The sequence below is a fragment of the Varanus komodoensis genome, unplaced genomic scaffold (assembly GCF_004798865.1).
Source record: "Varanus komodoensis strain SLA01 unplaced genomic scaffold, ASM479886v1 scaffold13_1, whole genome shotgun sequence".
NCBI lineage: Eukaryota > Metazoa > Chordata > Lepidosauria > Squamata > Varanidae > Varanus > Varanus komodoensis.
Genome location: NW_025335408.1, coordinates 8,005,313 through 8,026,338, shown reverse-complemented (window position 1 = coordinate 8,026,338; position 21,026 = coordinate 8,005,313). Strand labels below are relative to the sequence as shown.

The window sequence follows — 21,026 nt, the reverse complement described above, 5'->3', positions numbered from 1 at the left end:
GAAAAGGGAGGGGTGAAGAAAAGATGGAAATTATACCAAATCTTTCTCATGGGATCGGGATAACGCTCACGTATTATTCCCTTATTTCTTAAGAGAAAAGATGAAAGCAAGTTTGCTTAGATGCTTCTTTCCCCAAGAAAGCGGGGAAGACGAAAAGACTCGGGAATACACTGATAAACTTCCCAGTGTGTGAGTTGCAATCATTCCCGTCCGGGAAGCGCAAAAGGAGTGCGCAGCTTTGAAACGTGTGTCTGTGACGGTAGGGCAATGGTTTTATGTGCGTCCTGGAAAGCAGCCATTTCCCCACAGAGTTAATGCAAGCGCACATGCATTTCTCATACTTTCCGGGTCTATTTGAAGACGTATGGGCAGCAGATCCGACCCCCCTCGCCCCCTCCCTAACCCAAGTCTGGGAGGAAAGGCAAGAGGTGTGGACGCCAGGTTTTGAAGGGAGCCGAGCGCTCTTCTACTCAGATTCCTAACTCTCAGCCAATCGGGTTTCACTAGGTTCGAGAGGTGAAAGTTCAGCCCCAGGGCACGCACACTTAAGGCTATTGACCGCCACAAGCGCAGAGTGCTTGTTGATGGGTGGTCGTAAAACATCTTCATTGGCTTCTCGCAACTCTTTTTTGTCTTACCTCTGCCTCCATTCATGGTACGATTTGCTCATAAACCCTGATGGCAGCTTATCACCGCAATTCTAAGCGCGTAGACTTGGAAGTAAACGCCATTGATTTCAATGGGACTTAGAGGTGTAAGCGTCTTTAGGATCGCAGGCAGTTCCTCCGGGGTTTCATTGGGTCAGGCTTTCTGACCTCGTTCTTAAATCCACTGTAATCGGCAGCGATTTCAGTGGGGCTTACTTCCAAGCAAAGGGCCACGAAGAGAGACTTTAGGTTTAACCACACATGACTGGGATTACTGGGAACCAGCGAGGCCTTTTAATGCCAAGCAGACTGGTTAGGATCAGGGCATCAGCCCCGAGGAGGGTTTCCTCGAAGTTGAGGAAATAAAAAGTTTCTCTACCCAGTGTTGCACTCCAGATGTCCAAAGGAATCTGTTGGTAAGATGAACGGAGAACGAATACTCCAGTACCGGGCCGATCTTAAGTGTCCCCAGAAAATTCCCTTGAACATTGAAACGAAATATTTCCCAGTGCGGGAAAGCAGCCAGCCCGCTCGCAACTTGGCAGCCCCCAACCCTTGGGCGCAGGTACAGCTTGCTCTCGCCTCTCCCCAGGCACGCCGGCTGAGGCAAGAGGACTCCGGAGGCGCGTTGAGTTCGCCCCAAAGGTCCCGGTCTCCTCACAGACGTATCCAGAAAGTCGGTCTTGGGGGCGCCCCGTTTCCTTTCTTCACAGAAGTGTAGATGAGTTAAACCACGGATCAGACAAAAGCACGGGAGCTGCCCCGTCTGGAGCCCCGATATCGGTCAAGTTCGTTTGACTTGCTCTGCCTTGCTTTGCTGGCACGGAACGCCGTTATCCCGAGCAGGAAAGCCAGGAGGAGAGCGGGCTATAGTCCTATTAAAAGTAGAGATAAGCACACATTAAACTGTCGCTCTTATTTCAAAATATGCCCCAGATCGCTCTCTTTTGGAGATCTTCGTTTTTGCCTTAGTTTAATTCAGGATTTGAGAATGACTGCCTTTGTTTCAAAGGAAAGCTTACAGAGCTCTCCAGTTCCTAGTAATATCGCCTCGTATTCAACGGCGATGCACACCTGGCGGGACGAGGGGCTGGGGATGAGTGGTCTCGCTGCCTCTGAAACTGGATTAGGCTGTCGATCCCCGGTGCCTTTCCACGGGAGTAAGTTCTCTGCAAACCATTGGTAACTTACTTCCACGTTCACCTGTTAAAAACGGCGCGCGCAGTGTATGCGTTCGACAAGGCGACCTCTCTTCAAGATGCATTTCGAGGCAGTAATTTTTCTAGGGTTTTGTTTGCTTGTATTTTTAAAACTAAGTTGTTTCTTAAGGGATTAATATGCTTCCTTTTTTAAAAAAATACGAGCTTTCCTTTTCCCCCTTTGTTCCTGTTTAAGGCTTGAGATTTCAGTCCAGCAGAGTCGTATTATATCTCACCTCAAACAATTCACTCTCAAACGTCCTTTTAATTAATTTAATGTATTTCTTTTTCTTGCGCCTAGCAGCACTTTTCCATTATTGTTGTTTGTAAAAGGAAAAAGAAAACAATAAACAAGCTGTTCTCCTAAATGGGATTATCTCCCCCCTCCCTACAGACTTTTTCCACCCCCCCCCCCCCCCCCCAATTGTTCACGGAGACAGTTCGGGAAGAGAACATGCTGCCTTTTAAAACTGAAATCAAATCAAGCGGAATCTCTCTCACAATGGCAACGAAGTGGCTAAATTGGTGGAGTTACACCACCATCTGTCGTTAAGCTTCGGGACTACAAAATAGCGGTCTCGTAATAATAAATCTTAATGAGAGCTGGCACCTCTCTCACACACACACACGCACTCTTTCCACCCCACTTTCCGCTTATAGCAATTAGATTCCGTCTCACGTGTCACTTTCCAGCGGGAGCACTGTAGTAACAGTCCAGCACGATTTTAGCAATGCACTAGGCTCTTTGCCCCTTCTTTTGACTCAGGGAATCTGGAAATAGGATTCTTGTGCAAATGTCATCAAACCTCACCCTGAGCCCCAGCTAGATGGTTGTGTGGTGCTCAGCTATTTCTCTCCTGTTTGTCCAGTTTTGAGTCTTACTTGCTCCTGACCTATTCTTAGCCAACAGAAAAAGGGACAAACAAACCAGTCTCCATTAAGTAAAAAGAAAAACACAGCAAGGGTCATATGTGAGCTGAGCAGGACCAGAAGTGGTCAGTGGTCATCCTTTTCTCTCTCTTGGCCATCTAGCCCCCTCTACCTGGCAGCTTCCAGAAGGAGGGCTCCATCATCAGAAAAGGTTGTGCAGTTGCTCTCTTTTATTCATGAACAGATTTATTATTATGGAAAGAAAGAGAACAGGAGAAGGTTAGAAGTAGGAGACAATATCTGAACATCACTGCTACCCCAGCTTTTATGAATGAGGCTGATCAATGGTGTCTCATAAAAGCTTTGAAGACTCCCTTCTCTCCAGCTGTATCTCTCTGAGCTTTTCTACATGGGGAAGATACTCTGTGTTCACCATTCTCTACTCACTGTTGCTTATAGCTCCTTATGCTATTATGACCGTCCCATTTCACCTCTGTATCTAAAGAGCACTTTTAGTGAAGAGCAGGGAAAGTGTGGCATTTAATTTATAAAAGCAAATAAAACTTTTGTCTGTGTCTGTGCGTGTGTGCTCATTTTGTGCTGCTCCGGTATAGCAAAAAGCTACCTAGAAGGTATAAGGCAGAAAGCAGAAAAGGAAATGTTTTTCATATAGCCTTCAGATCACACTTCTGTGACAAAGCTGAAAGTGGATACACCCTCATGTAAAAAGGTTATATATGCCTTTCCCAGTAGGTTGTCTGGGAAGTGATAGACAACTCTTGCCAGAGACTGGAAGTGATTGCTTGCAGACAGCTTTTAAAAATAGAGGGCTGGAGGTTGCCCACCCTTGATCTACATATTTGGAACAGTTGTGTGTTTCAATTCATGCAATTGCTGCCATTATATCTCCTTTGGCTATTATCCAAAGTCCACTGTATTATATACATTTGCTGTTTGTTGCCAACAATGAGAATTTTCCATTTCTATATATCTAAGTAGCCTACTGAAAATAGTAGAACTCCAAGTCCAAAGGGCAGAGCTTTGTGTCCTTATTCCACAATAGGAGTAACTTTGACCCACTTAGTAAACAAAAGACAAAATAAAAGGAACACCATAAAGCTGATGGAAATGTTTGTAATCTGAGCCTATATATGCTTACTTTGAAGGCAGTCTTATTGATTAACTGTAGGTAAGTGCCCTAAAAGTCCTTAGCAAAAAGTAACTTCAGTGGTACTTTCATCTAGCTAATTTTACTTAGGATTATGCACCATAAGTGAGCTACTGCTTTGGATAAACTTGTAGATTTTACTTGCTATGTTTGCACAATATACAGCACAACCTTAAATATGGTTACTCAGCAGTTTTTCTTACTGAGGCTACCTACCTCCATGTTGATTTACATAGGTGCAGCTGCAAAAGTTCCACAGGATTTCCCATATCTGTTTCATAGGGTCATCACTATGATACTGAACTTGTGTGAACAGATGCATTCTGTATGATAGCTCCTGCAAATAATGACTTTGGTACAGATCTTTGTTGCAGCAGCACAAACTTTAGACTCAATCAGTTTCCAATATGAAGGAGAAGAAGAAAAAAAGAGGAACACTTTCCACAGTCGGAATGTAGTCAGACACTATGATCAAGATCGGAGGCCTTCCTCCAAGTGCCCCCTTCAAGGGATGCATGCAAGGTGGCAACAAGAGAAAAAGCCTTTGCAGTGGTGGCCCTTGCAATTAGGCAATGCTCTACCAACTAAGGGCCACTTTTCAGTGCCAGTTTAAGATTGACCTTTGCTCCCAGGCATTTGATGACACTTGATGGCATATGACAGGACATTTATGTCAGATGTTGCTACCAAATCCAATACTTTAACTGTTCTAGCTATTTTCATTGTTTAAAATTTTGCATATTAGCAATTCCATATTATTTCATTACCTTGTTTTGTTTTGTTTGTTTTTGTGAACCATTAAGCTATTAAGTGGTATAGAAATGAAATGAAAGAAGGAATAGATATTGTAATGAATGTTCACATCAAAAATTGAAGTTTCTTTCTTTTTTGCAGGGAAGAACCAGAGAGGTTGAATGAAGCTGTTCCTCAGACTTGGCCATAGTTGATGACCATGCTGCTGATTGCACCTTTTAATAATTGCACCTATGATATTTTTACAACTTTAAACTTTGATATTTTAAAAACTTAAATCAAGGTCACTTTAAAAAATGTTAGAAAATAACACAGCAAACCTATGCCCTTTTAAGTTCCATTGAGATCAATGGGAGAGTCAAGCACTTGTTCATAGTTTTTAAAAACGGGACTTAACAGGAATTAGTTTTGGCTAGATTGCACTCTCATTGGGGGTGTACATTTTACAGAACTCCAGAATGATATAATAAATCCCCCTTCCTTCAATAACCCAAACCAGTCCCATATTAGGATAATTCCTTTACTGGAACAACTCAAAGATAACACAATATTGTAAATTTTCAAGATCCCCAGTTCTCCTTCAACTGGCAAGTTATAAAAGGAAAATGGAAGTGAGGAGACTATTTTAAACAGTCTACTTTTGAAATCAGGGATTATGTGTGAACAGAGTTTAAAGGTGAGGTGTGAGAGTCACTTACAGACACTCAAATTCAGTTCCACCATAAGGCAGGAAAATAGTTTGGGGTGGGAAACAGAATCCTCCACCAAGCCCTCCATTTTTAACACACCATGTTTAACAATGCAAGCAGGCCATAGCCACAGCTATGACATTAGAGAACCTGTGTGCAGAAAAGCCACCCTAGCCAAAGCATAGATAATCCATTTGACAGGTTAACCAAGGTGGCTTTGCTTGCCTCACACCTCCTCCCAGTGAGGAATCAGGTAAGAAAAGTCAAGCAGGCTCAGTTCCCTTTGCTCTAGCCAGGATAATACCAGATAGAGTGCAGTGGTCTCTTTTCTACCTGGCATCAATGTGCCTGTGTTTTCTATCCTAGGAAAGCAGACAAGCACCAAATCCTCAATGGCTGAGGTGCTGGATACAGGATTGCTCATCACCTGGTGTCTTCAACTGTGGAAGCAGTTGGCATACCTTTGTTCCGCTTAAGACAAGTGGCACACCAAGTAATTGGAATCCTTGCTATTATACCTGATGTATGTTTCATCTCAAGGCTAGGAGACAAAGCAGGAATTTCTTTCCATACTGCATGCCTTGCAACCAGGTAAATAAATAAAAGACATTCCCATATAAACAAATTCCCACAGGGAGTTCCCATAGCAACAGGGATTCCTTTCCTCTCCTCCTCCCTAAGTTTCTGATAGCTTCTAGGGTAAGGAGATTGGGTACCAGAGGGGCAAGGTTTTCAGAGAGAGGCTAAGCCACCACAGACTATATGAGACTTTGCTGGCCAGATTAGGCCCTACTCTACCAGGAGCTGTGATGGTTTCAGGTTGCACTAGACTGTCCTTAGAACTGCTGTGTTTCATATAGACCAACAATGGTCGATCTTCCATTTTTTGAAATGGAACATTGAGCTATCATTCCTATTCTATGACTTTTGAGTTAGCCTACTAAAGGTATTACCTGAATGAAGATAGAAATAAAAGGAGAGAAACTAATAATTGCCAGTTGCCTAGTCACCAAAAGTTCCACTTTGGTGATTTAGTAAGCTCCTCCAGATTTCTTGGCAGATTAATGAAATACCTCTTTTGTTGATTGCTATGTATTATTAATTGTGATGATGCTTTGCTTCCTAGCAATATAATTAATCTGGCTGGAAGATGAATTATTCTGGCTGAAAACTAAAAGATGGATTCCCACCATTACCCCACCCTTCCACACACTGTTGGCATCTCTGTTCCTATCCAGCTGGGGTAGAATTACATGTGGGTCCTCTATAAGATCAGCAGAAGAGGTTCCAGTAGATATTGAGCACTGGGAGGTATTGCTTCCAGCTGAGCTGTTTCAGCATGGCTCACAGTGATGGGGCAGGAGAGCAAGTGATTTAACAGCTGCGAGAAGGAAGCCTTTATTCCACCAGAGCCAGATAAACTTCACAGAGACTCAAACAACCTACATTTTACTACCACCACAGTTCTCCTGATGTAGAGGTTCCTCTGGCAGCTTTTTGGGTGGCAAAAGGCAAGATAAGTAAGGCTTGACTTGGAGTGTGCTTGGCTTTCATTAAATTTGCCAAGCTGGAAAAACCAGTGCCTTCTCCTCTTTCCCCTTGAGTTGCTTAAGTTGAAGAAGGGTTATCTTTTTTAGTAACAGCAGTTGTACATATTATTGAAGCTGATTCATTTCAGTTCATTTGACCCATCACATTCAGTATTACATGTCTCAGCCTTTGCAAGTTTGGGGAAACACACAGGTAACTTTTTGATACTGCATTTGTATTTGGGGAAAAGGCAAAATGATGCTGTTAAGACAATATGAAGAATAGTTGCAGCTGAGAAATTGAAGGTATCACAAAATCTTAACAGTATAAAGGAGTGAAGATTATATTATTATTAGAGTCTGCATACACAGATCCTTAATGTGTAGGAAACTGAGTATGTAAGAATTGCATAGCAATCTGCTGTAGCATTTATTTATTTATTTATTTAGGATATTTGTATGCTGTCCTTTGCAAGAGCCTCAGGACGGCTTACACAAATAAAATACAAATATACAACATAACATTAATTAATGACCCACTCTGGCTGCAATTAAAATATGATGATAAAATTTAATATTAAAACTTATTAAAATATTAAATAAAAAGGTCTTAACCTGGCGCTGAAAAACATATAATGACGGCGCCAGGTGGACCTCTCTGGGGAGCGCATTCCATAGACGGGGCACCACCGCAGAGAAGGCCCTCCTCCGGGTACTCTGTCTCCTAATATCTTTCACAGAGGGTTCCTGGAGGAGGGCTTCTGCTGCTGATCTCAGGGGGCAGGATGGCAAATAGGGAAGAAGGCGTTCCTTTAGGTAGCCTGGTCCCAAGCCTTTCAGTTGTGTTATCTTCTGTGTAGGATTTAATGTGATATTTCAGTCCTGATCCTGAATAATTTTTTAATGCTTTGCTTCAGCCTTGAAACATGGGAAACTGCAAACACCCTGCAGCTCTTTGTGTGCTTTCTTGAATATCTACCACCTTGAGTGTTTCCAGGTTTAGCTTTTACCTCACCATCACTCTGCCTCATTCACAGAATTCTATGGGGGACCCACGACATACAGAGACACTGAGCAGTGGTATAGCCATTTGTATTCCTTCTTCATGCCACTTTGTCTGGTACGATAATTGTCCAAGTCTCCATCTTGGAATCTGGATTCCCCCTACAATGCCTGAGTTCCCTGATGTCTATGATTCTCCAGCCTGTGGGCCAATGTCTCCAAGTTATCATATAACCACATGCCCTTGAGTATGGTCTTGGAAGAATCCAGCTGCTCAGGCAAATCCTGAGAGCTGCTTTTCACCTGATTAATCCCTGCCACTAGGAATTGCCCCAGAGGCATCTGTCTCCTAGCAGACCTCCTGTTTCCTGATGAGTAGGACATCTCCCATTAAAGTGAGACATAGTACATATCTGCCTAAAACGCTGCTTTTGAGCCAGCCAGTGGTGCTTCCTGAACAACCCCTCTCACTTCTAGCTCTGATCCATCAAAAATAAATGCATTTATATCTAGAGAATTCTTCGGCATGACTAAATAGCCTAACTGTTGTGATTTGTGCTTAAAAGATATAAGCCTGTGTGGTAAGCATCTGGCACTGGGGAAAGTAAGAGGCATTTGTGCTTTCTGTTTGTTTTTTCCATTGTAAATAAATAATCCTTCATAGCTAGAGCCAGGAAGACTGGGCAGCAGCCCTTGGCAAATAAACTTGTATGAAGTGCACTTTGCTGGAAATATTTATACTTTGCTCTTGAAAAATACACCAAAATGTACTGTTCAGCTTAGCACTATGGTGGCCAACTGTCCTACTTTAGTGAAGATAGTCATCAATTTGAATGTGTGCACTATATGAATGGCTGTCTGGTCCACATCTTTTTGGGGATAAAGAATCACAGGAAAGCAGTTGGATTCTTTCAAGGGCCTTTAAGTTGCCCATCAAGTTAGGACATGGATGGCAGATTGAACAACAGGTACACGTATCACCTTAGCTACAGCCTACACTATGGCAAGCTATGGTGAGAACCACTTCTAAATTTGCATCAATACACATACATGGACATTTTATGTACATCTGTGGCCTTTTAAAAGATTAATATCCTCTATTCTGACATTGTGAGACTACACTACCTAGCATAGCAAACAGCTTTCTGAAGATTATGTTTCTTTTGATCATGAGGACTGCTACTACCAGCAGAGCATTCATGAAGTTCAAAACATGTGCTGTCATTTAATTAAAACAAAAACAAAACAAAAAACACTGTCAGGCAGTTTCCATTGTTGTTTAGAATGAAAGAGGCAGTTGTTCTTGGCATGCTTTCCAGAGGCGTGGTGACACTGACTTGTTGGATAAGCATGGTGATGCCTAGGAAATGTGGTCTACAGATGGCAGAGGAGAAAGAGCTTATCCCAAGGCCACCATCTACAGGCGTTCAGACAAGCTCTGGGAACCAACAGTTTGGAAATGCCAGGAAGTGACATGGAAAAGAACCCTGGCCCAATCCTTGAACCCATGACATGGCACTGGGAGAGAAGAGCAAGCCAATTAAATGTCTGTGTAGATCTAGGAGACTTGCCCATCTCCATAATGGCACAACCAGAGGGGTGGGGCCCAGGGTTCCTGAAAACAAGGGCCCTTGGAAATAGTTCAGCTGGAAATATGACAGAGAAAGAGAAATGATTCATGCTTCCTCCACCCATAATTCTGATTCTTATCTGAAGGAGTGAGACATGCCTTTCTACCAAAGGAGATAAGAACATTAGAAGTAACCTTGAGTCTCAAAGTTGGGCCACAGGCAAAAGTATATTAGCAGCCAAGAACTAAAGAACTGTGGGACAAAACCACAAGTCTTAACTGGAGATGGAAACCCTCTTACAGTCCTTCCTGTCCAGGAGGATCTAATGACAAGTCTGGGTAAACAGACTTGAGGATACTAAACTGCCTAGATCAGGAATAGCTCAAGGACACATGTGGGCATCAGTCTAGTTTCATACTTGCCTGCTTCACAAACTCTACTCACTTTGGTTCGGGCTCTTCCCACTTGTCATTGATGAGTCACAGAAAGCACTTGTGAACAAATCAAAATCCAGGTAATCAGAGTTACCAAAAGCAGTCAGGGTCAGAGGTCACACCAGAACATAGGATCAGAGAACTAAGGACTAAAGAGGGAGACCAAAAACAGAATACATGTCAGTAGTCAGATCTTGTTGTTCAAGCAAATTTTCACTGAGACAGGAAGTCCTCTTATGTTCTTTCCTTGAAGGAGCCAATGGCCAGCTGTAGAAGGTATAATGGCATAACTCATCACACAAGGCAGTGGTGAGCCCTTCCTCACATTTTACTGAGGAGTTTTAGTGACATGGCTCACTATATGAAGAGAGCAGTCAATAGTTTCTTACTCCAGGTTGGCTTTGGCTCTGTAGCTGCTCACTGTGAACTTTGACTTTGCCCAACATCACAATGGACCACAAGCACATTAGCCCAAAGGAAATGTGGCTCTCAATAGAAAAAAGTTTCCCACTCCTTGTCCAGGTAGATATTGCCTAGAGAGTAGCTGCTGGGAGAGCTGCAGATAGACCCAAAGAGCTTTTCCATATAAGGCATTTAGTGCACACTTATCATTCCTTATACATGGATGTTTATGGGCTATTCACACAATGTTGTGACCTTGTAATTTCATTTCTATTCTTAAACAACACTTTCAGCAATTATTTTTTAGAGCAGAAAAATATGGTATTATCATAAAAACAAAAGTAGCCACCTTCTCCAATTGTGTCAGTGTACTATTCCATTATACCTCAGTGCCATCTATAGGTTATATGGTGGAAAGGCAGGAAAGGAAACTCACTTAATTTACTGCTCTAATCTAAATTCTGCTACATAACTAAAGTACATGCAATAGATTAACTATCTCATATAGGAAAGTACTCAATCTGAACCCCAACCACTCCTGACAGTAAGCAAGAAATATGGATCCCTCCCTTTAGATAATACTCAGATACAGAGAAAGAAAACATAAGATATTCTATGGCTTTCTGTTTTCTTTGAACAACCAGGGTAGCTCATAATTAGCACCACCATTTCTTCTGCACAGCCAAAATAATTAGCACACAGGAATTAGCTAGGCACAAGATAGACATAAAAACATCAGAGAGTCTGTAAGGTGGAAATGAAGGCGCCTTTACAAGAAACATCCATAAACAGCTGGAAAGGCTTACTGAATCAGTTTGGCAGTAAAATCACAATCAGCTTTATGAATTTGTTTTGTTTTTAACTACCACAGGCTCTACTTTAGAGTTACTTTGATTTAAATAAATATAACTGAAACTAAAGTAAAATTACATAAGTGTTAAAGCAGTAACCATACTTTTTCCACAGGGTGACCATGGCAATTTTAGTACCAAACCAGGCCTAACTCCTGAGCAAAATGAATCTGGAAAATTTCATTTATTCATTTATTATAATTTAAATCTATTTCTATTCTACCCCATAACCTGAAGATTCTCTGATTCATAGCTGATGGAGATAGTCTTAGACTTTTTGTTAGGAACTTCCATGATAGTAGTTTTGGGGATTTTAATATCCATGGTTAGAATGTTCCCAAGCACCCTATTCCATCATTTCAACTTTTTGGTGTACATCTGAGCTATAGGCAATACAACAGTGGGGGAAACACTTCGGCAGCTAGAATGCAAGTGAATAAATTCTCATGACCAGTCTGAACATGCACAAGTGAGAGCTCACCATTGAGCTCACTTGGCAATGGTGATAGCATTCTTCCCAACTATCATACTGTCCTCATGATGTCATTCATGAAGCTTTGCTGAGTAGTCCTGTGTATTTGCCATCTGACCCAGTAGGAGATAGATCAATTGGTAACAGTCTCTCACACAACTGCCAGCAATGCTGAGGCTGAATTCATTTGGTATCTGTCACTAGATATCATAGTTAATTTGGATAAATCAGGGATAGTGTCCAGGGCATCATATTTTCCTAATCTGCTGGATGACTGATGGAGCACCTGGGCTGGCATGGGCATGCAAGCCTACCAACAATGACACTGGTAATCTGGGAATCCTTCTAATTAGGTAAAATATTTTTTAATCAGAGGACAACTGATTGAGCATTGTTCCAGTTTCTCATTTTAAACTACTCTATACTCTATAAAAGTATATTGATTCCCAAGTAAATGTATTTTAGTGTCAGGACAACAGAAACACACATTATTTTATTTCTGAAGTTGCAAAGGTGCTATTATTTGCGTTTAGGGCATGCAAATGTATATGCTCATTCACACACACACATTGGCATATGGGTATGTTTGTCTGTTTGCTTACTCTAACAAAACAGGAATATAGAAGCAGGTGTATGGAATTGTTGTAGGGAGGGGAGAGGAGAAAGGTTAACTTTGTGTTTCATATCCTAAGGATTTTATTACATTAAGTGTCTTAGAAGTATTGGAAACAAACAAGCAAACAGCTATGATGCACATGGCTGTCTGAAGAGGGCCCATGTAAGACAATTACACCCAGGATCTAAAATTACTTAGCTGCACCACTAATATGTTGCGTTTATTCCATGTACTGCTGAATTTCATAAACCAAAATATGGTAATTGTGAAAAGAAAAAAGCTAGTTATCCATAGACTGCATTATTTGTGTGTGGGGTACATTTTGTTTTAATACATGGCATCAATTATTCTTAAAAATACCATGACCTTTTCACCTGTGTTCTACCTGTACTTAGTATTTATTTGCAATGTACTGATATACCGGTATGATAAATTAGTCCTTGCCAATTTAATATGTGCATTTAAAACATTGTAAGCTTTGGCTTCAAGTGAATATGAATACAAATGAAACTTCAGTGATGGCATGCTATTTATGCTTAAGGTATATACCTTAAACAATTGAAGGACCATCTATGAATAATAGCTGTTTGGTGCCACCTAGTGGGTAATAGGTTATTGAACTGGTTTACATAGTACTATTTTAAGTCATTCTTAACATTAAGTTTTTAAAAACTAGTAATATTTGCTTTTTCCTGATGCTTGTACAGTCCAGTTATGTTTGCTTCTGGGCATCATGCAATCAGGATTGTTTCACACATTCCATGGCCTTTAGCACACGTTTACCACCATATTTGATGGTAGACAACCCATGTTCGATACCAATTTCCCCCACTTGTTCCTGTATAATAGGCATGCTTGCAAAATTGAGCTTCTTCCATGCACAATATTCCTTTTATGTATATATGTACAAAAATGTAATGTGACACATCAGTTTAAAAATTCAGTTTACTCAGAAAAGTATGCTTTCCATACATTTCTCTGTTCTGCATCCTTTCTTACAATGCTTTTACTAATACACCCACCGTAAATTTCTATAAACCTGCTTGTCCTTGTAGTCTAGCTATGATGGCAATTTCCAGACCATTGACATTAGAGGTGGGGAACTACTTTTAAGAAGAGGGACTGGCTCGCCAGTGTAATTTGACTTCCTGATGGCAGTCAAGCCCACAACCAAGCATGCTGTATCTGGGCTTTGCTGGGCTATTGAAGGCCGATGTAATCCACTCTCACAAAAATCCCTGCTCCATGCCATCTTCCTTTGAGAGAGAGGCAAAGCAGGTGAAGCTGAATTGGCTTAGTTTCCCTTTGCTCAGACTTTGATATGTGCAAGATTTCCTCAGCTGTGGGATGCACAGATGCACTTAAGTTTTCCTGACTGATATACCAGGTGAAGGATCATTCCTCCACCTGGTGCTTTGGCTGGAGAAATGGTCTGCTAAGTGGTGATACCTGAGCTCATTGCTCAACCTCCCAGATGGATGATCTCTGGAACCTGAAAGAGGTAGAGAAGTTGAACCTAAGAGGTCAAATTGATATCCTGTCATGCTGAGAATATGCTTTTGAGGTGGCAGAACAATCATAGTAGGGGGAGAATCAATTATTAGAGAGTCAAGGAAATGATTTTCTGGTAGGTGAGTAAACTACATGGTGACTTGCCTGCCCAGTCCAAAGGCTTTGGATATAATGCGCTATTAAGATAGATTGGCACATAATGCTGGGAAGGAGTCAATGTTTTGGGGTGCAATTCTACATAGAGAAAAATATTCATGAAATCCCAGAAGCCAAATTTAGGCTGCTAGGTAAAAGTTTGTAAGTCAGTGCCTCTAAGACAGTTTTTTCTCAAATGCTACCTGTTTCACATGGAGGGCCAGCTAGGCACAAATATTGAGAGGTTTCATGGGTAAGACAGTGGGATAAGAAAAACAGATTTATATTCCTGGAGCACTGGAAAACAAACTGGGCCTGTGTACAAGTGATGGGCTCCACCAGCTGGCACCTAACATCAGAAAGATGGTAGAGCACATTTTAAACTGACTCCAGCGGGGAAGCTGACAGGAGTTGAGGCATGTCAGCTTTGGGATGAATTATCCCTTAGGGAATAAGGGGAGCATCTCTTTGATTGTCCTAATGGGGAGAGAGTAGAAATAAGACAAGAGCGTGCAGTAGAACATGATAGCCGTCAAAAAGGCCAAAGAGACTTAAGGGAAAATGTATATATCATGCACATTTGGCAGGGTTACATGTACGGGTGTTTCTATACTAATGCTAAAAACTTCTAAGCCAAAATGTTGGAACTGCAATGCTCAGCTTTGAATGGGAACATAGATGTATTAGAATAGATGGCAACCTAGTGGAATGGAGAGAGGAAGAAGGGAATAGTTATCTCAAAATACAAGTTCTATGGGAAATACAGAGGACATAGCAAGGGCCATGCCATTCTATTCATCAAAGATGGTACAATGTCAAAAAACTAGAAAACTCAAAGGGGACAGACTCCTCCATGGGATCACTGTGGGTGACAGTAGCAGGTCCCAAAGGAATTTGGTCATCCTCCCAAACAAAATGCCCAAAATTAAATTTTAAAATAGAGAATAAAATCAGAACAGCATTCAAAGGAAGTAATGCAGTCATGGGTAAGTTCACCTACCCTCAGAGATACTGGATGTATGCATGGTCCAGGCATGACAAATATAAACTGAAATCAACCAGAGGGAGGTGACCCTGGACTTAATCCTAACTGGTATCCAGGACTTAATGTAAGATATTTATCATATTGGAAACAGTGACCACAGTGCTCTCAATTTTAATTTATGTGTTAGTGGAAAATTGCCAAGGAAGTCCAACGTACCCATAATGGTCTGCTTTAGAAAAAGTTTCAAAACAGAAGAATGGATTGGTAAACTTGAAGCTGAAAGAAAAAGTAAAGGGGGTCAATTCTATCCATAATACACTGAACTTAATCCTCAGAATAATGAGATGCTCCTACTGGGTGGTTCTTCTGACTGGATGGCAGTCACTAAGCCTGTTTTGGATGAGGTTATACTCCCTTTAAAAGAGTATGTTTGTAGCTCTGAGGTACTCTTGGAGCCAACATTGTCCCTTGAGGTTCAGGTGGACTTGGCATGGAGTGCCTTTCTCAACTTCAGTTGCGCCCTTATCTGGATTGGGATAACCTGGCTTAAGTTGTATGTGCTCTGGTAACCTCCAAGACAGATTACTGTGATGAACTCTGTGTGGGGCTGCCTTTGAAGACGATTCAAAAGCTACAGCTTGTGTAAAATGCTGCAGCCAGATTGATAACAGGAACCAGAAGATCCGTACATATAACACAAATTCTGGCCTACTTGCACTGGTTGCCAATATATTTCTGAGTCTGATTCAAGGTGTTGGGTTTAATGTATAAAGTCCTACATGTCTCAAGACTGCAGTATCTGATGGAGTGCCCTTCCTGGCATGAACCTACCTGTACACATATTTATTATCTAAGGTCCTTTTCCACATACCTGTTCTAAGGAAGCCTCAGAAACTGGCAACAATTATGGAATGGTTCTGAACAAATCTGCCTGGCTACCAATGTTGTTATCTTTTCAGCATCTAGTTAAGACCTTCTTTTCCCAGCACTTGAAAGCATATGATGAGGTTTTAATCAGGCCTTGTATTGCTGTCGGTATTCTTGCTGCTGATGTTTAAATTTGTTTTTAGTTATCTCTCCCTGTGTGTATATGGTTTTCATAATGTGTTTTTAAGGTTTAAGCCTTTATAAGCTAGAGAGCTTTGGCTATTCTGCAGTGTAGAAATTTAAGCAATGAAATTAAATGCAAATAATGCTTTGGGGCTACTCAAACCCATAATACTAGAAGCTTGGCAATAACATATGCTGTAGGATACCAGCAAAAGGAACAGCAGAGGGGAAGAGCAATTTGTTATGAGAACTGCTTGGAGAGGAAGAAATTGGTGGTGGTGGGAGGGGCATTTGATAGTGAGGGCAGGGTCAGAGACAGGGCTGTGAGGGACCATAGGTTGTACACCCTTCATTCCAGGTTGTGGGCAATGCGGGTGTGGTTTGACTACTTGAAATCTTTGCAGGAACAATTTGAAAACACCCAGGTGGCAATGCAAGTAATTCATGAACAAATTCCCAGTCAAACACTCACTCTTGGACCAAACTTCTACACTAGAAATATCAAGGCTGAGGCCAAAACTGGGGATAATAATGACATCATTTACACTGCTGTGAAACCTTTACTTAGAAGTAAACCTGCAACATATACACACACCATATTTGTATCCCTGTTCATTTGCATCCATTCCCTTATTTTTGCATAACTTAGGATGTGTTCACACATCCAAATACATCACTGTATAAGTGCACCGAACCAGGGAGGAACACAAAGCATTTCTTCATGAGGCATTTCTCATGCACTCATCATTACCTACTCATAGTTGTTTATGTATTCCTTACAGAATTTTGTGACCTTCTAGCTTTACTTCTGTGTCTAACCAGCACTTTTGCTGTGTTTTTTTAAAAGCAGAAAAAATGCAACACTTAATTGTAACAGCAAAAGAAAGCACAATTTCCTCTTATGTGTTTGTGGTATTGCATTAGCCCACAGTGCTCCCTAGAGAATATATAACAGAAAACAGGATTCATGCAGCATTTGAATCTCAGTTCCATGACAAAACTGAAAGTAGATACATGGATTAACAGTCGGTTAGCAGCCCTGTGTAGAAAAACTCACAGAGGAACAGCCACTTTTCAACTTACCGTGATCATGAGGTGGGGAGACAAGGAAGCACACAGAGTCCCCCACCTCAGGGGATTTTAGGTATCATCACAAACAGGACTCAGAGATTTTCAAGCATATCAGTACATCCAGAAGTGTTAGAATCAGGACATAATGTTTGCAGAGTCCTATTTGCAATTTTCCTTCACATGGAAGACTATTAGCAAATGGAGGATGAAAAAGGTAAGGCTCTGATGCTACATTCCAGGTCTACCCCAGCCCAGTAAGTTTGCATTGCCTGTAAATGCCTTTAGAATGGCACTTTCATGTGAACAGCTGTTCATGTATTGGTGTGCATTTACTAAATGGAGAAGTGTTGGGGGCAGTGGTAGCATGGAATGTGACATTGATAGTGGGCCTGAGAGATGTGCCCCTGCTCCAGCCTCTCTGGAATATAAAGAATTTTGCCCCAGTTGGGGCCAGAGTGTACCTGGCAGCAGACTGTGTGGTACCTATATCTTCCCTCTGCCCCCATGGGACAAAAATAGTTAAATTGAAGTTAAATCAGTAAAACAGAATAGGAAAAAAGATTAAATCTTCCACCACACAATGCTGCCATTTCAGTCTCCTTCATCCATGGCTGTTTTATCTTTAAAAAGCATGGACAATTCCATTCTTGGATCTTCTGTGTCATATTTGGCCTATTCTTGTTAATACAGAAAAGTGATGGGGAACCCTCTGGCTCACAGGAGCTTCTTTCCCAGGCCCCTCTCCCTGTAGGAGAAAGTTCTTATTGCAGATTAGCAGCTGATTGGAGGCATGCTTTTCCTTGATGGGCAATTAGTAGAGAAGAGCTTCTCCCTGCTGCTGAGATGGACGGAGCAGATCCTGGGGAGGAAGCTGCTGACTTATACAGTCCTGCTTACTTCTGAGGCATGTTCTGCTTATGCGTATGTCTGAGCAGATATGCAGAGTTCACCTTGCTTACCCATGAAAAGACATGTTACCCATGCTTATGCTTGCTTCTGAGTAGATGGGCTGAGGGTTGGTATTTGCAATATTTTTTGAAAGTTCTGCTGAATGGTTTAATCCTGCTTACTTCAGGGTACTATATATTTTAAAGTATTTATATACCACTTCCAATTTTAAAAATACTGAATTAGTTTGCAACAAACAAATTATAAAAATATATCATTATAAAAGCATTACAACATGTATGGCACAATCCTATGCAGGTTTAGACAGGAAAAATAAATTCTCCAGTTCTCAGCCCGCAGAGGATTGCACCTTTAGACAAGCTAATGCTTGGAAAAGCCAGGGTATGTATGTATGTATTAAATGTCTAACCAACCCCACTAGCCACATGGCTACCTGTGCAGGTTACAACAGTAAAACCATAGCAAATGGTATAGAATATTTTTTAAAAAAATACTTAATGCTGGAAGTATTGCAAAGGGGAAGTCATTCCAGAAAGAAGAAGCCCCACAGAGAGAGTCCATGCAGAGGTTTATAATTTTTACTTCTGAGTAAACCTAAAGGAGTAAGGATCACACTTTGGCCCTGTCCACAAATGGGCTGAACTGAAAGGGGGAAAGGCTACACTGCTCTCTTTATGGGTACCCTCCATCCATGTAATATTTATAACTGCAGAAAGCAACATTGTGCTTAACTGTCCAGTTTAGCACCACACATATTTAAGTCCTCTATATGCATGAGTGTCCCTGCAGCCTATAATTGGGCTGAAATTGTTTTGTGAAAGTTCAACTAAAATCAATGAGATTCACATGAGGGTAATTAATTTATAAAGAATTGTGCAGTACAGGTCCCATCAGCCCTGTTCAACCTCTTACATTTCAGCAAAGCTAAGAGTTTCATAATTCATACTGATACCCAGGGATCTTGCTATGATTCAACATTCTTGAATACAGTGGGAATGCTGAGCTTCACAGGGATGTCATGGTTTCTTCTGACATTACTTAGAAGTCTTTTCAAAGAAGCAAGAAATAAACTATTTTCACTTGATAATTGCTTCTTTGCATGGTTAGAAGGGGGAAATGGTTTTATTGAAACCTTCTAGGATGATGTTAAAAACCAGAAACTATAATAAATGGGTGTGCATAAATCCATCAATGTTAGAATACATTCTTATCTGGTTTAACATAGAAAATAATACTGTTCAGCCAGAGAAAAATCTCATCTATATATTTTCTCCAGGGTCGGAGGAGAAAGTTATCATATATAGAGGGCAAAACCATATACTTCTTTAGTCCAGATGAATATTTTCTTTCCCTTTGTATGTCATTTTAATTGTTCCTGACTGTACCTGCCATCTAGGGAAAAAGGGGGATTACCTAAAACATTTGAAGGCTGTTACTGCTATTTATCTTCAATACATTACTTTTGGTTTGAAAAAATGTTTATATTATTTCTTGTATTTGTTATTAGAAAAATGCTGTGCAGTAGGCCCTCTCAGTTTACATACTGGATCTGTGACTGAGAGATAGTTTCTACTCAATTTCTCAAATGTGTGATGCACAGAGACCACGATGAAGAATTTCCCATACAAATTGTGGCTGCACATACTTATTCTAAAGTAAAATATATGGCTCAGCTACATGCTATGCAACTCAGTGGCCACATTCACATGTCACAAGAAGCCACAGTAATTTCTTACCTTTGCTGTACTCTTGCGTCATCTGAACCTAATCATGGCATTTCTGCATGGTACATCTAGTTTCCTGAAACTATGTAGAAAATCAACTGGTTGTTCCGCAGTTTCCACACTTCACTGCAGCTTCTCTGGTCAGCTGGACCTGGGATTGCTGTCTTGTCCTTGTTGGTACAGAAATATCATACAGACCTGTGGAAAAAACAGCCTTAGATATTGCCACACATTCACTGCTACCCTCAGTGCTCTAGTAACATGCATGTCGTCACTCATTTTATTCTCATTGGTGAGCAATATGCCTGTCTTCCTGTTTACTTTCAGAAATTGCTAAAGGCATGGGGAGAGAGTGGGGTTATCAAACCAAAAGCGTATATTATGATTCAATAAACATTCCTTTGGGGACTGGAATGACTAGGAAGTTTTGCAGAGAGGAAGGTACACTTGGAAGAGGGAAGAGGAAAAACCCAGGACCAGTTGCTGTTGTTGTTAATCGCGAAGTCGTGTTCGACCCATCACGACCCCATGGACAACATTTCTCCAGGCCTTCCTGTCCTCCACCATCCCCCGGAGTCCACTTAAGCTCACGCTGACTGCTTCAGTGACTCCATCTAGCCATCTCATTCTCTGCCGTCCCCTTCTTCTTTTGCCATCTATTGTTCCAAGCATTAGGCTCTTCTCTAGTGAGTCCTTCCTTCTCATTAGCTGGCCAAAGTATTTCCGTTTCATCTTCAGTATCTGACCTTCTAAAGAGCAGTCAGGGTTGATCTCCTCTAGGACTGACCAGTTTGATCGCCTTGCGCTCCAAGGGAGAATCACTTTGCTAGCACGTGAAATGAGTGTAATGGTGCGGTAGTTTGAACATTCTTTGGCATTGCCCTTCTTTGGGATCGGAATGTAAACTGACCTTTTCCAATCCTGTGGCCACTGTTGAGTTTTCCAAATTTGCTGGCATATTGAGCGTAGCACTTTTACTGCATCGTCTTTTCAAATTTTGAATAGCTCAGCTGGAATACTGTCACCTCCACTAGCTTTGTTGTTGCTCAGACTTCCTAAGGCCCATTTGACTTCACATTCCAGGATGTTTGGCTCGAGGTCAGTGACCACCCCATCGTGCTTATCAGGGACGTTAAGCTCTTTCTTGTATGGTTCTTCTGTGTAATCTTGCCACCTCTTCTTAATCTCCACTGCCTCTGTTAGGTCCCTGCCATTTTGGTCCTTTATGATGTCCATCTTTGCATAAAATGTTCCCTTCATATCTCCAATTTTCTTGAAGAGATCTCTGGTCCTCCCTATTCTATTGTTTTCTTCTATTTCTTTGCACTGTTCATTTCAGAAGGCATTCTTATCTCTTCTAGCTATTCTCTGGAATTCTGCATTCAATTGGGTGTATCTTTCTCTTTCTCCCTTGCCTTTCGCTTCCCTTCTTTCCTC

At 41.3% G+C, this 21,026-nt stretch overlaps 1 protein-coding gene across 1 annotated transcript in view; it reads right to left on the bottom strand.

Annotated features, from left to right (window-relative positions):
• FOXP2 (forkhead box P2) overlaps positions 1–19,767 on the bottom strand; it is a 502,958-nt gene extending 483,191 nt beyond the window's left edge. Inside the window, exon 1 of the mRNA XM_044423000.1 lies at positions 19,602–19,767. The gene's annotated coding sequence lies outside the window, so the exon portion shown is untranslated. The remainder of the gene's footprint in view (positions 1–19,601) is intronic.
• Between the last annotated feature and the right edge of the window lie 1,259 nt (positions 19,768–21,026).